This window comes from Canis lupus, chromosome 14, assembly GCF_048164855.1.
Source record: "Canis lupus baileyi chromosome 14, mCanLup2.hap1, whole genome shotgun sequence".
Classification (NCBI taxonomy): domain Eukaryota; kingdom Metazoa; phylum Chordata; class Mammalia; order Carnivora; family Canidae; genus Canis; species Canis lupus.
The window spans coordinates 44,175,597-44,192,882 of NC_132851.1; positions in this window are offsets into that span (position 1 = coordinate 44,175,597).

The window sequence follows — 17,286 nt, forward strand, 5'->3', positions numbered from 1 at the left end:
GCTTTGTTTCTTAAACTCCACATATGATTGAAATCATATGATATTTGTCTTTGCCTAACTTTTTTCACTTAGCATAATCCTCTCTAGCTTCATCCATGTCATTGCAAATGGCAAGATGTCATTCTCTTTTATGGCTGAGTAATATTCCATATCTACACCACATCTTCCTTATCCGTTCATCAGTTGATGGACACTTGGACTGTTTCCATAATTTGCCTATTGTACATAATGGTGATGTAAACATCATCAGTGTGCATATATCCCTTTGAATTGGTATTTTTGTGGGGGCAAATACCTAAGAGTGCAATTGCTGAATCATAGGGTAGTTCTATTTTTAACTTTTTGAGGAAACCTCCATACTGTTTTCCAGAGTGGCTGTACCAATTTGCATTCCTACCAACAGGGCAAGAGGGTCACCTTTCTCCACATCCTTACCCACACCTACTATTTCTTGTATTGCTGATTTTATCCATTCTGACAGGTATGGGATAATAAAGGGTTAGTGTTAAAAATGTACAAAGAACTTATAAAACTCAATACCCCCCCAAACCCAAAAAATCCAATTTATTAATTTTTTAATGGATTAGTGACAGATTCAGATCCTTTTACCTGGTTAACTCCTATTAACCCTGGGAAACTCAGCCAGACAGATTTTAGATGCTACCTGGGTATTGCCATATATCCTAGAAACCTTTATGATCTACCATTCTGACTCACATATACTTCTCCAACCTGATGTCTGATATATCTCTATCATATTTTTACCATACAGTAAAATTTTCCCTTATAATTGCATGTTTTTTTCCTTTCCTTTACTTCACAGAGTATAAGCTTGTTAATATTAGAAATTACTTTTATTCACCTACAATATTTAAGAGGAATTGCTACCAAATAGGTACTCAATTTTTTGAAACTTAATATCATTTCTACCTCATTCATAACAAACTGATAATTTCAGTCCAAATTTTTCTCTCTATACTGTATCACCTGTTAACTGTACTATCTATTTTGATATTTGCTAATATGTAGGCTTGTATTGTTGTCTAAATATTTTATCTTTTAGCTTTTTACGTAACCAGAATATAAGTTCTCAAAGTCAGAATTCAATTCCTTTATTCCACTTTTCTTCTAACAAAAAGTATTATGCATACAGATATTCAATAAATAAATTCTAATGGGAGGATGCCTGGGTGGCTCAGTGGTTAGCATCTGCCTTCAGCTCAGGTTGTGGTCCTGGGGTCCTGGGATATAGTCCCTCATCGGGCTCCCCACAGGGAGCATGCTTCTCCCTCTGCCTGTGAATAATTAAATAATGAATAAATAAATAAAATCCTTAAAATAATAAATAAATAAAATCCTTAAAATAATAAATAAATACTAATGGGAAAATATGTAGTTATTTTTTGTATATAGATTTCATTCAAATTAAAAATAAAACTATTACATAGTAAAAAGGAAGTGAGCTAAGTAGTCCATTACTTGAACAAAACACCAAAAAATTAATTTTTTAGGATTAAGAAACATTTTAGAGTAGAGTTGCAAATGCTTTCCAAATTTTCATTCTTAGATTTTTACACTAAAATGTATCATTTGGCATTCATAATTTTTATTTGACTGTATCACAAAGACACATCCTCTGATAATAATAAGGTAGATAAAATCTTGACAATAACATTGAGGTGTGATTCAGATGCATTAACAAATAATATAAAATTATTTTAGAAGGGATAATGATGATAAAATAAATTAAATTATTGTCAAAATGCCTACATTATTTTAAACTAGGGGACACTTATGGAAAGATAACTAAAGGGATTAAATGATGATTATTTTATTCAGTTTTGTTTGCTTATTCTAAATAATCCCATGGACTAGACCAGTTGTCTCTAGTCTTTAGTCTTTAACAACTAGAGAATGGAACAGATTCATAAAAATACTTAACCTGATGCGAGAGATTAGACTATTGTGATAGTCTCCACTCTCTCCTTGTTATAGAATTATATCCACATTCTTGTAATGTGACTTTGCAGGACTTCTCATAAGAGTGAGCAGAATGTATTCCATCACCACGCTGATGCTGGGCTTGTACCTATCTGAAGCCAATTCCTCAACTTAAGCAATGGAGATTTCATCCTTTATGGCAAACTGGAAACACATCACTTTAATTTCCCTGTTAATCTTCTCAAAGGCATTGCTACAAAGATGTTTCCCTCTCTTACAACAACAATATTCAAACATGAGATTATTTCTTCTAACTTAAAAAATGAAAACTTTCTCTTGACCATGTTCATCTGACCAGCTTACCCTTTGCACCAAAACTGCTTCAAAGAATGATGCATATTTAGTGCCTACAGCTCTTCTCTTCCTATCCTGTTTTTGACACATTATAATCAGATCCTATCATGGTCACCAAAGAAGTCCATTGTTGATAAACCCAAATGTCAGTTCTTGATTTCCACTTGACCTGATTCCATATGTTCTTGGTTTTCTTTCTTTCTCACTGACTTCTTCCTCTCAGTCTCCATTGCTGGCTCCTCTTTCTTACATGTAACAGCTTAATTTTGGAGTATCTCAAGGATTGATAGATAATACTTGTGCCACTATTTGTCTCTATCTACACTTATTTCCTTGGTGATCTCAGAACTATACACTAATGACCCTCAACTTTCTTTCTGTAGCCCAGGCTCCTTTCCTGAATTCTAGGTTTAAATTCCAGACTCAGTATTCCTATTGTAATTTCTCATAGAAAACTCAAACTTAGTATCCCCACAACTTATCTTCTTTCCTTACAAACTTGCTCTCCCATCAGCCATTTCCATCTTGGCACATTGAAACTCTAAGGCCTTTCTAATCATGAGTATTCCTTTTAATAAAGTAAAATCCAGTTCAACAAATATTTGAGTGTCAAACACTTTAGTACACTAGACACATAAAATTTCCTTATTGTAGCTCACTGGTATCCTACCCATGGAGCACTACAGGGGAAAGCCAACCCCTGGAACCTCACCCATGAAACCCCACTCAGACTCTTGACTGCAGTCTAATGGTGATATATAATATATAGATAATTAAATATTTATTGTATGTAATTATATATCAAAATTAAAATATAAAATTATATAAAACTTATATGCTTTATAAAATATAAAAGTGAAATTTATATTATTGGATACTAGAAAAAAACTAATCCTTAGCCCAGACTAGGATTAAGAGCACAGAGCAATGATGATCTGGAGTTAACCCTAAAAGTTTGACAGAAGTTTTATAAGTGATCATTTATATGTAATATTTAGTTGAATTTTTTATTAAAAATATATTTAATTGAGATTTTACAAGTTGAATTGGACAAGAATATACTGAAAACTTATTATAGGTCAAGTCCTGGGTTAGACGCTAAAGCTGTCATGAAAGTGAATCCCATGTGATCATTGACCTCAAGGAGAGAAGACATAGATTCATCTTTATAATGAGTAAAACTATAAAAGTCAGTTGAGACTCAAGAAAAATAATCTTACATTCTCTAAGATGGTGTGTGACCCAAGTATTAAAAAAGAGTGATCAAAGAATTAATAAAACATAATCAAATGCCAAAAGTCAAGAAATGCTGGACAGAACACAGTCTTGAACAGCAACAAGAGAAATGAGCACCAAGGACCACAGTTTTAATTTCATCAACCTTCCCTTTGGATGGCTAAGTTTATTGATCTTTCTCTATACCATTCTTTCACAGGAAGACTTTTATATATGATTAACGTATTTGTAGAAGATACATACAGCCTTTTAATGCCTATCTCTCTACTTTCCAAACCCAACTGTCCTTAAAACACAGATATTTTCTGCTCCATCCTGAACAGACTCTTCTACATAAAGCAGGCTTGCAGTTGTCAAGCACTAGCCATGACTGAATGATAAGGGCTACTTCGTTAAGGAGCATAAGATTATGAAGTTCACTGTGACCCTATACTTAAAGTTTCATTCACCATCCACCTTTATTATTAAGAATGTTTGATGCCCATTTCTCTATGTTCTGCATCTCTTGATTCATTCCTCATTCTGGAGTGAATAATGGAGCACTTTAATACTGAACCCTAAACCCAATAAGAATATGCTTAAAAAGTAGCCATCACTGCATTAAGGCCAGGAGGAGTAAAGGAATATATTTTTAAAATTAGTTACTTTGGATAAAATACCTTAATTAGTATGGGGAGCAGAGCGCAAATTGCAAGTGTAAAAGAAGCAAATGAGTGATTAAGAAATGGAATTAATAAGGATTATGTAAGTGAGTTATCAGGTGAAGAAACAAAAATAATGGAATACTAGCCCTGAAATAATAGGAGAGAAAAAACATTTTCTTTCCCTTTTTGTTGTATTTCATTCTAATTACTTTTAGCATTTTGGCATTTAGCAAAGAGGAAATAGATAATAAAAAGTAAGATCCAACAAAAATAAAGCTATCTCATTAAAAATACTTAAGATGACATAAATCAAAACACTATAAGGAGATTAATTATAGACAGAAGAGTATGCATTTTTAAAAATAAAAATATAATGAAATTATGTAAAAATACAAGTATTTTAATATAAACAAGAGGAAATTTGATAAAGGTTACTTTAACTCAAAGTTCTCAGCTATAGTCAATGTAGAATCTTCAGCAAAGACTCTGAAGGTTGAACACATACACAAAAGTTGTAAATTGCCCCAATAATGTGTCACTGATATATTGATAAAGCAGTTTCTAGCTGCAAAGCAACAAAGTAAACAGCAGGACTATGGTAAAATAACATTTTAATGGATTTAATTTTTCTAATATTTTCTAAGGCCAGATGTAAGGAGAAATTTCTTTATTATTTGTCTAATAACTTCTTATTTAAATTTTTGCATAGTTATTTGACTAAGAATAATTAAATTTTTGTGCTCGAGATAGGTAGGTAGATAATAGATAATAGATATGTTATGTTTTATATAAAAACACTAGCACAATACTTCCCATATATTGTCCTTATTTTCAAGGGATTAAACACCTAATGATATTTATGAAATAATGTACATATATGTTATTATTTTCTAAACTGGACAAATATTGGGGCACCTGGGTGGCTCAGTGGTTGAGCATCTATCTGCCTTTTGCTCAGATCATGATCCTGTGGTCCTGGGATGGAGTCCCAGGGCTCCCAGCAGGGAGCCTGCTTCTCCCTCTGCCTATGTCTCTGCCACTCCATCTGCATCTCTCATGAATAAATAAATAAAATCTTTTTAAAAACTAAAAACATAAAATTAAATTAACAAATATCAAATCATACCATGGAGATGTTTTTTTCCTGCATGAAAGAGAAATATCAGGAAATCTCCATAAATAGGAGAAAGCTCACACTTGAAAACATCTGTTATCCCATGCATAAAACTTAATTCAATGTCAGGTTGATTTTATATGATCTTTATAATCTAAGGATAAACTGATTATTGACACTAATATATTTCTCAGAGAGTGGAAATATATTTATTTTTTTATCCATTATACATATAATATTATGAATTAATTTCTTCTCCTTTTTTTGTAAATTCAGTAAGCATAAGAATTTATATCCAAACATTCAGTAGTGATATAATCATTAGCAAATTTTGTAACTATAATGAATGTTATTCTTTTTTTAACTTAATTGAAGTATAGTTGGCATACAATGTTATATTAGTTTCAGGAGTATAGTGAATCAATGTTTATATATATCAAAAAATGTTCACTACCATAAGTGTGATTGCCATCCTGTACCATACAAAGTAATTACAGTGTTATTGACCACATTCCTTATGCTATATTTATCCTTGTGATTTATTAATTAATCTTTTAAGTCTTATTAATTTTTTTCATTTTGGAACATTGTTTTAAAAATCTAATTTAATCTTGAAATCATTCAAAACATTTTGGTGTTTCCTTTCTATTTTATAGAGGTTCAGGCTGGAGTACTATTACCTAATCTACTCAGTAAATACTGATGAGAAGGCTAGTTTTCCTTTCCAGACTTTTTTCAGCTTCTAACATATGCAAAGCCTGGGAAGTTATCAAAGAATAGAGACACGGTCTTGGTAAATTTGAGAGTGATTTCAAAATCTGCCCAAATACGATATAGCATTAAAATTTAAATATGTTTTTATTTCTTATTTTCAGACTCCGAAAGAAAACTGGACAATATTTTTCAAAGTGATGTAAAATACGTACTTAGATTAAAAAAAAAAATATGTACTTAGATATAGAGTCGGCAACATGGAATTTCTTAGAGTGAAAGTGCTTTGAATCTCACTTGACTTAATGGTATAAGAATAACATATTTATTATTTATCCTTTTGTGCATTAGTTGTGCATTCTTTTATGGTTGTGCCATTATCTCTGCAGAAGAAAAAAAACAACTATAAAGAATCACTGTCAGAAGGTCACCATGTTCATTGCTGAAGATTGAAAGATGGCCATGCCCTAGTCTGCCTTTTCAACAGCCAAACACTATTGTTCTGTACCTTTTTCTTCACAGGACTTTACTTAGAAACCCTCTGAGGCCATGTTTCTATTGTCTGACTACCTAAGACGGTTGAAAATGCATCTGTTTCAATGAGATTCATATTTCCACTGTATAGGTGATGTGAAAATGCAGAGCTAGAGTGATAGAATCGCTGCATTTCCATCTGTCACTAGTTAGCCCATCCTCACCATGCTCCATTTTATAGCTGCAAAATCGCATCTGCAGCCTACACCAACAAACTCATGTATCTCATCCCATCTCGCTCACACTCTGAGATCAAAGGTCACACAGGGCATGTTCCCCAGGGCAGTCTTAGAGGCCATCTTAATAGCCTACCTACCACAGCAATCGTCTGGCTCTAAAGCATGTTTATCAGACATCAATATTCACATCCTTGGCAATAATAAATATTAGCGATGTAGTAGAAAGAACAAAATCAAAGCACATTACTCTCTTCAGTTCATCAGCGTTACATCTTGGTTTTTGTTTAACGGTCTTTCAGTCTTCTCATCTAAATTAATAATAATTAGTACTCCTGTGAAGATGAACTAAGTTACAACATACAAAATGCTTAAAAGAATAAAAGAATCACAGTAAGGAATCACAGATAGAGATACACACGCACTGTATATATCTATTTTGTGCGTATAACATATTCCATACTAATTATTTACAGAATAACAAATATATTTACATATATATGAATTCATGGTTATGTATTTTTGTACGTATACTATACATTTACTCAGATACATATTATTAGTAGCAAAACTAAGTAGTTTTAATTGATTTGAAGAGTAACCGTTGGAAGTCTATAACATGACCCAAAATAGCTTTAGCTTCATAAGCCTCATTCTCCGTTTTTTGGTTCCCTTGTTTGACCATTATGTCCCATCTGAGTCATATAGCCTTGATTACTTCAATTTTGGTATGAAAGGAGTAATGTGTATTAAAGACTCTTTCCCTTTGGGGAATATTTGATTCCCTTGTAGAACCCTGCTTGTGGGAAGGCTTTATCTATCCTGAAATGGAAAATCCTTTCAAGCCTTATCAGGTCCTTGCAATGTAACTTTACTAGGCATTGTTTCAAACTGAAAGTAAGAGTTCCAGGAGTCATGAGTGCTCTTAGGTGGAAAGGTTATTACTCTCTCAGAGTATGTAGCTTTGGGAAATGCTGTGAGCTCAGAGCTGCAATGCACATGAGAAAACCATTATGGTAAGAATAACCTTGAAATAATTTTATAATATATTGAAATTTTAATTCATAAATCCAAATCCATATACATTAATGAGTAATGACAAATTGTGTGATATTTATATTACAAAGATTTGTGTAATACAGTTGAAGAACACTGTTAATAATTCTGAGCTTAGAGAGCAAAGACTGCATATCAGGGGCTAATATAATTTTTCCCTAGCTGGGACCACTTGTCCTCTAGATTCTTAGTTGTAGAGAAGGCAGGGACTATCATGAATTTCGTTTGAAAAACAGAATTATTACACATTAGAGGCTACAAGTAAACACTTGCCTTTCCAATCAGATGAAACAACTTGCTTCCAGGACAGGTAGTATTAACTACATGAAATAATCCATCCCTTTGAGAACAACAATTGAAAACCACAAAGAGGATTTTGTCATTCAGCTCATATGCAAAAGTTTTCTTAATACACAGACCACAGTAGGCCTCTCAATCTGTAACTTCTACTCCAATATACCAACTCATTTCTAATAAAAAAAAAAAAAAACGTGGGTGGGGCGTTGTTTTAACAACACAGATATCTAAACTGCACAACTATTTCTGTATAATTACAAAATTTATTTCAACTTCTTAAATATATATAATAACTGACTTTTACAAATGCTCAAAAATTCATCAAATACTCATTTCTTCTCTGTTTCTATATTCACACTTTACCTATTAAATTACTCTGAAATTTGTCAGAAAAGTATACAAAGGAATGCCAAAACTGTAAAGGTGATTATTCAAAAAATAAATCATTAAAACTATGTCATTAATTTTAAGATGCACCATATTTTTAATGTTCGATAAAGAAAGAAAAAGATGCTGTCAATAACAACACATTTATATGTTAGAATGCTTATGTAGGGGCAGCCCAGGTGGCTCAGCGGTTTAGCACCGCCTTGGGCCCAGGGCATGATCCCAGAGTCCCAGGATCGAGTCCTGTGTCGGGCTCCCTGCATGGAGCCTGCTTCTCCCTCTGCCTGTGTCTCTGCCTCTCTCTCTCTCTCTCTCTCTCTTTCTCTCTCCCCCTGTGTCTCTCATGAATAAATAAATATTTTTTTAAACAAGAGTGTTTATATGTATTAAGAATTATTGAGGTGTACCTATTGTATCATATCTTCTACAACCATCGAAAGAAAAATGTAGGAAACAAATGTTTGCCTTAAAATGTTTTGACAAAGTCCTAATCTCTCAGATAACTCTTTAAAATTGAATACTTCAAAGCCCCTCTCCTCTTTTTCCCCCCTTATAGTAGCATAGTATGAACCAGCTTAAGGATTGGTGCTATAGCATTTTCTCCAGTATTTCCTTCCAGACTTCTGACAGCCATCTACAAGTTTTGATGTTGGTACTTACTTACTTGGTATGTGATAAATGGTCCTTTTTATTTATCTCAGTTACAAAACATGATGCAGCTTAATCTACTTTCAAGTCTCTTCCTTTTTGTGGTCCCCTAAACCACTTACTGTTATTCAGCAAGTAAATATGGAATCATTTTAATTGTTCCAACAGCAGATATTTGCTTCACTGCTATCAAATGTATGCCTTCACCGTTCCCATATTAATTTCCAAAGTAACTTTACATCTCAGTCAATCATACTATTTTTGTAGATATTTTAAAAGATAACTAAGTATAAATACGTGGTACCAAAAAATATGTGGACCAATAATGTGTTTTTCCTCTAATATGAAATTATATGACAAAGGTTATGCATGAAAAAGCAGGGGCAGCTTTGTCATGACTTCCAGTTGACTGTAACTCAAGATGCCATCAGTGAAGAGACACATTTCAATTCCAGAAATGTCTAAATGATGTAAGTCTTAAGAGTGATGAAATATTTATGTTCTTCAATCTAATACAGGGAAAATAAAAATAAGAAACCTATGATTTTAAGAAAATTCAGAAAGCAAAACAGGAACAAAGTAAAATCATAAAAAACAGAAAACAGAAACTAAATTCAAAATTATTAGTCATGTCACTAATTGGGAAATAGGGAAATCCAACTATTAGAAGAGACTATGAGATTATATTTAAAAATAAAACAAACAAAATAAAATAAAATAGGGGATCTCTGGGTGGCGCAGTGGTTTGGCGCCTGCCTTTGGCCCAGGACGCGATCCTGGAGACCTGGGATCGAATCCCACATCGGGCTCCCGGTGCATGGAGCCTGCTTCTCCCTCTGCCTGTGTCTCTGCCTCTCTCTCTCTCTCTCTCTCTCTCTCTGTGTGACTATCATAAATAAATAAATTAATTAATTAAAAAAAATAAAATAGAACTCAATATGAGCCAAAATGACAGAAGATGAAAAACTAAGAAGATAGAGGATAAGAAATAGAGAAAATTGCTGTAATAATGCTATACAACTAAAATAGATTTCCAGTTAGAAAGTATTTAAAGGTACAAAAACATATATTATTTTCTTAGGAAGTTAATATTCCACAAGTGTTATTAGTAGGAAATAAGACAGGAACACTCAAATAAGCCCTGGAACACTCAAAAGAAACAACAACCATACTATTGAAATCAGCAATGATTTCAACAAGATAAATAAGAAGACCAATTATAAGGTGGAAATCAAACATCAACAGTTTCTCTAAGCAATATCCACATGGAAAAGAGAAATAGAGGAACCAGATTCTATTAACCTAACAGCCAAAATAATTGAGTACCTATGATTAAATCTAACTAGAACTGTCTAAAACATTTATGCAGTATCTACCACAAGATGTTGCAGGTAAACCAAGTGGAGGAGATAGTTTTGTTTAACAAAGACCCAACCAATTTGATCTAATGTTGGTGACTTTTATTATGAGATGAAATATTTGATCAAATTAGGGTAATCTACAGCCTTGAATCCAGGCCATTTACAGACCAATGCTGTGTAAATAGTGAAAATTATAGGAAAAAATATTGGAGCATCTTTGTTATTTCTTGTCTCTTCCAACAAAAAAGGAATGGCTGGTCTGAAAGCAGATCACACACGATATGGCTTTAGTAATCAAAAGTACTCTGTCTTTAGCAATCTAAATCGAGTAAGAGTCCCATAATTTTGAATTTAAAGTCTCAAAATCCAATTTATTCTGTAACTTGAGCTGAAGCTAATATTAGAGGATCAACCTTATCAGGAGTTCAGATAAGACACAAGGCTTTTTTTTTTTTTTTTTTTTTTTGTCAAAGTAAAAGAACTTTAAGTAGAAAAATCCATTTAAGAATCCAGTGTTTTTTTTTTGTTTTGTTTTGTTTTGTTTTTTAATCTTTTTATGTTAGGTGTTCTGGGCACATAACTTGTTTTACTTTTGAGGTTGCTAAAGACAGATTCTGAACCTAAAGTTTGATGAATAACTCAAAAGTATTTAGGCAAAAGTTTTTCATGCAATGGATATATGTGAGAAAAGTGCACGTTTGAAGGTTGGGAATACAAAGGGTAGATTGTGGCAGGCACTAAGATGGTTGACCCAATCCAGCCTATTCCCAGCCTCTTTTACTCCTTGCAAATCTCAGTTATTAAGGATGGGAAAGCTAAGCATTTGCTCTGTGACAGTTAGGGGTAGCCACATAGTATAATTCTTGTCAAGGGACTGAGGGATGAATTTTGTGAGAAAAGCATTGCTTTTTTAAAATTAAAAAATTAATAATAAAACAAAAAGATAGCAATAGCAGTAGTAGTTCTCATGGTTTTCCCAGACATTATTTTTGAACTCCATTGCAAAGTCTGATGCTGCAACAGTCATCCACACAAGTCAATAATCTTAGGGCAAGGCCAGGAGAATTATAAAGCTGATAGCTCCAACATTTTAAATCCTGCAGATTCCATGTTATACAAAAAACATTTTTCTTTTTTTATTTCAAAAAATATTTTTCAAACCAATCTAATTCAGTCCTCTTCCTATGCATTTCCCCCAAATCCCCTCCAAGGAATTTCAAGTTGCTTGCCCCGAAATTATTTTCCTCTACCTTCACGCTAAGCATTTATGCCCAAACCTGTCTCATATTCTAGTGTTATCAAGGTCCTTAGCATTTACATGGCATTGTACACTTATATGTGTGTATATATCTAATCTAAAAATCTATCTCTACACAATCTTAAACTTAGAGAAATGAAATTTACTTAACCATAGTTAGGTAGCAGAGCCTATTCCTCTATTGCCATAAATGGCACCATCATTTCACCGCAGTGCCACACAAATGAACTTCATTTGAAACTCTGTATTTTTGTCTCCCTACACATCCAACCTTAATTTCTATCTATTCTAACTCCAAAATATATCTCATGTGCATTCAGTTATCTCTTTCTCCATTATCCCCATACTCATTCAAATGTCATTTCTCACAATGAATGCTTCTGCAAAGGGGCTTTTTCTTTGCCTTTAACTTTGTCCTCTTCTAATCCATTGTCCTTCCAGCAGCCAGAAAAATCTTATGAAATTCCAATGTGACTGTGTCAATCCTATGTATAAAACACTTCAACCATTCTCTATTGCTTTTATAGTAATGTTACAATAAGATTTCCAAGACGGGCTGACTCATTCTTACTTCTCCTCTCTCTCTCTCTCTCTCTCTGTTTTTTTTTTTTTTTTTTTTTTTTTTGGCTCTCCCTAACTCTCCAATCCATGGCCATGTTGGTCTTCTTTCAGGTTCCATGTCATCTTCCACTTCTGTGTTCATTTTAGATTGGGTGCTTTGGAAACAGACAGTGAGAAGGAGAGTTGCATGCCAGTGATTTACTGGGGAGTGTTCTAGGAGGATACACCTGTAAGGAAGGGAGGCCAGCGGAAGTTGGGAGAAGAGAAAAGCTAACCAACAATGTGATGGCAACTGAGGTCTCAGCCAATCATATGAAAATCTCGAGCTAGGATGTCTCTTTGGATTCCCCCAAACTATAGCAAGGAGGCTAGATGTTGGCATCGCCACATCAACTCATAATGAGCAGCTCCTTGAGAGAGAGCATGACCTTAGGCAAGGTGGATTTGTGCAGCTGATGGGAATTCCCAGGGAAGGATACAGCTTTGAGACTTCAGTGGTAGATATTTCTAGCGGGAGGGAGATAGATGTGTTAACTCTGAAGGAGGTGTCAGAGGGGAATGTGACAGTGTTTATTTCTATATATCTGTAGATCCTGTTTCCTTTAATTCCTCTCATCCCTCATAACTTTTCTTTTTTTAAAATCAGGCTAGCTAACTTCTATTCATCCTCAGGTCTCATATACTGTGCCATTTCTCACACTCTATCTTCACCGACCCCAATTCTTGTATTCCTTTTTACATGCTTCAATAATATAATGCAAAATCCCCCAACCATAGAACTTAGTGAACTGTGTGATGATTGTCTACTTATTAAAGCTCTGTGAGGCAGAAATCGTCTTTCTTACCTTAGTGTTCCTAGAGTCCAGAAGAATTCTTGACAATACTTGGTGCAAAATGAATACTTGTTTGCAAAGTGAATGAATTTCACACTTATTTTTTTTTCATGTTTTCATGGGTTGTAGGTATTTTTTTTAAAGATTTTATTTACATATGCATGAGAGACGCAGAGAGAGAGGTAGAGGCAGAGACATAGGCAGAGCGAGAAGCAGGCTCCTTGGGGAGCTCAGTGAGGGACTCCATCCCGGCATCCCAGGATCACGCCCTGAGTCGAAGGCAGGTGCTCATCACTAAACCACCTAGGCATCCCTGTAGGTATTTTTTTTACTTTAAATTCAATCTGTCAACATATAGTCCATCATTAGTTTCAGATGTAGTTTTCAATAATTAGTCAGTTGCATATAATACCCAGTGCTTATTACATCATGTGCCCTCCTTAATGCTCGTTACCCAGTTATCCCTCCCCCACCCACCTCCCCTTCAGCAACCCTCAGTGTGTTTCCCAGAGTTAAGAGTCTCTCATGGTTTGTCTTCCTCTAGTGTGTATTTTGCTTGGATCATGGTTGATATGTTTTTTATAATATCTTTTTTTTAAGATTTTTATTTATTTATTCATGAGAGAACAGAAAGAGAGGCAGAGACACAGGCAGAGGGAGAAGCAGGCTCCCTGTGGGGAAACCAATGTGGGACTCGATTCCAGGACCCTGGGGTCATGCCCTGGGCCGAAGGCAGATGCTCAACCTCTGAGCCACCCAGACATCCCACGGTTGATATTTTTGAGTCTGTTCTCTCATTCATCCATTCTTCACTGGACAAAGTGATTAGAAGGAGGAATTCTCAACAAAGGAATTTCACACTTATTTTTATGTTTTACTAAGTTCTAGATCTTGCTGAGACAGAACTCTCCAGGATCAGAAAACTAAGTGAGAGAGAAAAAGAAGGTAGTAAAAATCATAACTGGGTGCTTTTCCAGAAGTTTTTCAGGTAATCTATTTCTAAATCTTATTTGTGAAGAAGTTTCAATTTTTTTGTTTTGTACCGGACTCCTTGCCTCCTACCGGCAATATCTTAGACAATACACATTTTATTAACAGTATGTAGATTATTTTAACTATATGGATTTCATCATGTAATCTATTCAGCTGAGAAGTAAAATTAGTAAAGTCATGAAAGCAGTGTTTTACTTGCTTTTTTTCATGTTTCCATGACTATTAGCCAATTATATAAGTTACTGTTTCCTTACTTATATAGAAAAAATATAGGAAAGTACCTTTGGTGTCTGAGGCTCATGATGAAATTAAACTATGCCTATTCTTATAAAATCTAAGACATTCTTATTTGTACATAGAAAACACCATAGATATAGAAGGCAAGGTTAAAAATAACTTAGATAAAAGCAGCATAAGTAGAAATGGTACCCTCTACTTAGCATAGTAGTATACGTTCATTTTCTGTGAATTAGGACTAGGTATGTGCAAATATAGCCAAAACTAGAGCAAATATTATGAAGCATACATGTTAACCTCCTAATAATTTCCTGAAGGGTTAACACCCTGTTTAACTTTGCCCACTCACATCAGTATGTCAGAGCACCTAGGCACTTGTTAACTGCTTTTTGCTTTGAATTTTAGGGATTAAAAATGCATTTAAAAGATAGTGATTTCCTGTTAATTACAGTTGTTTAAATATGTACACAATAATCAAAGTTCAAATGTCTTGCAGTCCCAATAATAGTAAACACATTCTATTTTAGAAGACTAATCCAACCAGGCAGTTTTTCAACCAATAATAAAATTGCAAGCAGTATACTTCCTAATAGATTTCCAGGTTTAAACCGAGTGCCTGGTCAAGCTCTCTACAGATGTTTTGTTTTCCAGCATAGCCTCAGAAAGCACCATATACAACTACAAGCCTACATTTACTTGTCCTCTTGGAACACTTCTTCTAAGAAGAAGATTCCAGAAAGATGAGTGACTCTTTTAAATGATTCTTCAATTCTTTACTTGTAAACATAATTTTCTTAATTCTTTAGACCCAATTCTAAAGTTGTTCAACAGAGAATCTATCAGAGTGCCTTAGTAATCTAGAATTTAATGCATATGAACTACCAACATAAAAAATGATTTTACTTCTCTTACTTTGCCCTGAGGTAACCTGATGATAAAATTTTCACTTTCCTATTGTCCTTGAATAATAGCATTATTATCCATAACTATCTAGTCTGCTATTCAAAAGGACAGAGTATGAGTAATTTGGTAAGTCTATAAAGCATTATATTAATGGGGCATTATTCAAATGCAAAGTTGACATGACAGCATTAGTGAAATATAGAAATATTTCAAGGTTTTGTTAAATGTTGAAGATCATATTTTCTATAAGCTTATGTTCAGCAAAAACTAATCCCTGCTATTGTAGCATTAATTTCATCATTTTATGTAGTTAATATTGAAAATTACTTATGTCAAGTCTAGAAGTTGTATATATGTTTGTATTTGCGTGTAGACTACTTCGAAGCATATGTATATATATGGTCATGTATAGAAAAATCATGTAATTTATAGAAATCCTGTAGTAAGACAAAGCCTAATGATAGGAATTAGAATACAATAAAATCTCTATTTATGACATTTGGTTAACCAGATTTCTTTCTGAATTAGCATTTACTGACTCATATTACAATGTTTATTATTACAATCCTATCAATTGGCAGTGGCAATTATTCACTTCGTTTCCTTTAGCTAACATGAAATATCAAAATAATGTCTGAAACAAAGAAACACTATATTCAGAAGATATTTTATGTGTTTTTTAACATATTTTAATTCTTGAAAACTTGGACATCAATGTGTGATAGATATGAAAACTTGATTAACAAACCCATTCACGGAGGTTGTACACAGTTTATGACCACTTAGGATTATAAAGACTTTACTAATTTGTGAATGGACTCTTGATTTTAGTGATATTTATGCAGTAGGTTTTAATATCGCCATAAGTGTCTTCATTACAAGGAAAAGAAAAATTAGGCAGGTAAAAAATATGTCCTGCTAAACTCTTTATATCTTAGGTATGCTATCAGTCATTTTTCTTGAAGCTGTCTAAAAGCTAATTTTTTATATGCCTTTGCCCCAAACCATGCGTTTAGCATTTAGTCTTATCTCATTCAATATTCAAATTAGCTCTTGGAAGCGAATCTGATTTTTCTGTTTATTTACAGAAAACAAAGGTTTAGAGAGTATATTTGATTTTCCTAACTTCACAAAGGCACTAGAGGTCAGAACCAAGAGTGGACTCAAAGTACATCTTATTTACAAATCTGTGATTTTCCACAACTATGTTATACTGCTTAAGCTCATTAAATGAACAGTTCAATTCTATTCAACTCAATATCACCTAAAACTTTTATGTGTTTGCACATACCAAGTTAAAGAGAAGAGGCAATAGTATGTTTTAGGTGTATTATCTAATGAGTCCAAGCAAGTCACACTCAAAATTGATTTTTATTTTTTTTCTACCATTCCTCATGCCAGTTTCCCGTGATACATTAAAAGTTGAATAAATATAAATAATAAACACACCTTTTTGACTAGTGAGAACTACAGGATTTATAATAGAAAAAGGAAATAAAGTCTTCTAAAAAACCCATCAATCATAATTTTTTATTATTCTGAATAATAATTGCTCTACATTAAATAAGACTGAGTTTGTCTTATATTAGATGCATCTCCTGATCTGTAAGTTATTTCTTTGTGTATCTATTCAGTTCTTATTTTATATTTTTCAAAATAGAATGAGTTAAAAAGTTACTTTTTTCAGATTTGATTTTTCATGAAACGGTTTATTCACATATTGAGAGTGAAAAAACTTTTATTACAGTTATTAATAATAATATTATGAAATTTCTGCATATTATAAATTTTTATAATGCTTTGTTATGTCTTATGTTAAATATGTAAGTGTAGTATGGATTCTCTCCATTGGATTAAAATGTTTAATTTTTTAGAAAAGTACGGTAAGAAAAATCTATGGGGTTATAATTAAATTGAATTATGCATCTCAAAATTAGACCCACTATTTACACAACAGGTATATACTTTTTAGCCTTCCATGAGTTAGGCATATTTCTGAGGGAGTCAGATAATGAATAAAATTTTACATACATTGTAATTAA